This window comes from Furipterus horrens, unplaced genomic scaffold, assembly GCF_987537825.1.
Source record: "Furipterus horrens unplaced genomic scaffold, mFurHor1.1.pri manual_scaffold_6, whole genome shotgun sequence".
Lineage (NCBI taxonomy): Eukaryota > Metazoa > Chordata > Mammalia > Chiroptera > Furipteridae > Furipterus > Furipterus horrens.
Window position 1 is genome coordinate 69,543,621 of NW_028327176.1, and position 2,774 is coordinate 69,546,394.

Consider the following 2,774-nt stretch of genomic DNA (forward strand, 5'->3'; position numbering starts at 1 on the left):
CCTCCCACCTCCCCCTTCCCCAGGGTCCCCTTCTCGCCGTGTCCCCGCCTCCGAGCGTTGCCAATTGCCCAGCGCCCCGGCGCACAGGCCCGCGCCCCGCCCTCGAGCGTCACTGCAGTCCCCGCCCCGCGTTCCGTCCCGGCCCTGGAGTGTCCGGGGTCCCGGCTCGGCCGGGCCCTTCCCGGTGGTCCTGCTGCTGGAAGGGCAAGGCACTGCGAACCCCCTGCAGAGGCTGCAAGGGGCGTTGGGAGGTGCGTTGGAGAGGGACCCGGGCCTCGGTCACAGCTGGCGGCAGAGGGGAGTAGTCAAACAGAAGAGGGATTTTCCACTTACTATTTTAAAGGGACGTTTTCTGGATTAAAACAAAAAAAAATTGGAGGCCCCCAAGCTGTGTCCAAGATGCGCTTCCTTTCTTCTCCTGCTTTAGGACCACGGAGAACCCGCAGCGTTCTAGGGGCTGTGGTTCATTGGGGTCTAGGAGCCCGCGACCTCCTGTGCACCCCGCCACCGGCAGGCGTTGGACCGTCGCTTTCCCTTCTTCGGACTTTGATTTCCCCTTCTGAGTGGGGAACTGGTTCTTTATTATTATTATTTTTTATCGTTCTCTATTACAGATGTGCCCCATTTTCCCCAACTTTTCCCTCCTAAACCCAGCCCCCTCCCCGCCTTTACCACATTGTTGTCTGTGCCCATGGACTAAGCATATATATATGCATGTATGTTCTTCGGCTAGTCTCTTCCTGTCTCTGTACCCCAACACCCTCCCCTCTGAGCTCTGTCCATCTGTCCCATGTATCTATGCCTCTGCTTTTGTTTTGTTCCTCAGTGGTTTCTTAACATCCCTTCGAATGTTTGGTGCGTTTGAGGGACAAAGAAACTTTCTACCCTCCCTCATAAATCAATCAGCCACAACAGGCAGGCGCCTCACCTCTTTACAGAAAAAAACACTGGTACCTCTCCGCGTCCTCCTGAGCCTCCTTTATGCAGTATCTACCTCGAATATTGTGAAGGCGCCCTACTCGCTCCCATTTCTGCCTGTGTTCCCTGGGGCGGGCAGGTATCAGTTTTGCACAGGGGCTTCCAGCTCTACCATCACCTGAAGGCATACACTGGTTGTGGGAAACTTGTTGGAGAAGAAAGGGGGACGGCTCAGAAGTGGTGGGGTGCTTACATGCTCCAGCCTGGCAGCCATCCATCCAGTAGGGATAACAGTTGGAAGACAGTACTGGGCTTCTTCCCGCCTCCAGTGGATCTGTGGGAACTAGGCTAGTCTCAACAGGGCTACCCATCTCTTGTGCCATTTGATTGGTTTAATATAGAAAAATGATCTGAATCTGGCAAATCTAATTTTCTTTGGAATTTTTCTGCCAGAGTTATGGAAAGAGACTCCCCCCCCCCCAACTGGAGTTCTTAGCTGGAAGAGTGTGTGGGACACCCTGCAGATCTCTTGAAATCTTACAGAGGGAAGGCCCTGTAAGAATTCAGCTTGCCATCCCCTTTGCATTAGACCTTGCCATGTGGGCATATATATTCTTGTCAACAGAATGTAAACAAAGTGATGTACATCTCTACCTAGTCTGGACGTTAGAATTTGAGCATGCCTTCTCTTTCTCCTCTGGAGGCAAGTCATACATCCAATAGTGGAACCAGAGGATGTAAGAAATTTAACAAGACTCTTTATATGCTGGCTCACAAAGAAAGCCTTAACAAATTTCAAAGGATAGAAATCATTTTGAATACTATCTCTGACCTCAGTGAAATTAAGCTGTTTGGAAATTAAGTAATACACCTTTTAAAACTGAGATATACTTGACATATTTCATTATATTCATTTCAGGTGTACAACATGTTGATTGGCTAATGAAAACTGTGCAATTCCTACACTGAAAACTACAAAATATAATTGAGAGAAGTTTTTAAAGCACAAAATAAATGGAAGACTGTACCATGTTCATAATGGGAAGACTCAGAATTGTTAAGCTGTCAACTGTTGCAAAATTGACTGATAGAGCCAATGCAATCCCAAGCAAAATGTCCGTAGGACTATTTATGGAAATTGACATGGCAATCCAAAAGTTATACAGAAAAGCAAAGGAACAATAATAGCAAAGGCATTCTTGAAGAAGAAGGTTGGAGGACTCACACAATCAGATATCCAGACCTATAAAACATAGTATTTAACTACTATGCCATAGTAATTGAGAAAGTATGGTTTTGACACGAGGAGAGACAAATAGACCAATGAAAAGAGACCCACATATATAGTCACTTGGTTCACAATAGAGGTGACATCAATGGGAGGAAAAAAAAGAACTTTTTGATAAATGGAGCTGGGTCAATAAATACGCATTGGAAGACAAAATTAATCTCAACCTTTACCACACACAAAATCAGTAGCATTCATTATAATCTAATGCCTCTAAATGTGAAAGGCAAAGCAATAAAGCTTTTAAGAGAAAACATGAGGAAAACCTTTATGATCTTACATGAGGTAAATATTTGTTAAAAAGAACACAAAATCTATAGGAATAAAGGGAAAAAAACCCTGATAAATAGGCAACTTTAAAATGAAGAACTTTCACTTATCAAAAGACACCATCAAGAGAATAAAAAAGAGCCCTGACCTCTGTAGCTCAGTTGGGCATTGCTGTAGATCAGTTGGGCATTGTCCTGCAAAGTGAAATGTTACCCGTCTGATTCTCAGTCAGGGCACATGCCTGGGTTCTAGACCAGATCTCTGTTTGGGGCACATGTGAGAGGCAACTGATTGGTGT